Source organism: Vulpes lagopus, chromosome X, assembly GCF_018345385.1.
Source record: "Vulpes lagopus strain Blue_001 chromosome X, ASM1834538v1, whole genome shotgun sequence".
NCBI lineage: Eukaryota > Metazoa > Chordata > Mammalia > Carnivora > Canidae > Vulpes > Vulpes lagopus.
The window spans coordinates 101,372,021-101,372,437 of NC_054848.1; the positions used below are offsets into that span (position 1 = coordinate 101,372,021).

Here is a 417-nt window from a genome sequence, read left to right on the forward strand (position 1 = left end):
GCAGCATATAGCAGTACTTCATTTCCTTTTAGGGCTGTATTTTATTGTATCGATTTACCTTATTTGTTTATCCATAAATCAGTTGGTGGACATCTGGGTTCTTTCTACATTTTCGGTATTAAGAATAATACTGGAGTGTCTGGGTGGCTCAGTCAGTTAACGTCTGTCTTTGGCTCAGGTCATGATCCCAGGTTCCTGGAATCAAGCCCTGTATCAGGCTCCCTACTGAGTGAGGGAGTCTGCTCTTCCCTCTCCCTTTGCCCCTCCCCCTCACTCATGCTTTCTGTGACTCTCTCTCAAATAAGTTAAATCTTAAAAAAAAAAAGAATAATGCTGCTAGGGGTGCCTGGCTGGCTCAGTTGGTAGAGCACATGACTATTGATCTTGGGGTTGTGAGTTCAAGCCCCATGTTGGGTG

At 44.4% G+C, this 417-nt stretch overlaps 1 non-coding gene across 1 annotated transcript; it reads left to right on the forward strand.

The window, feature by feature from the left end:
- The first annotated feature begins 344 nt into the window (after positions 1 to 344).
- TRNAN-AUU lies at positions 345 to 417 on the forward strand. Its single transcript has one exon. It is a non-coding gene; the product is annotated as a tRNA-Asn (tRNA).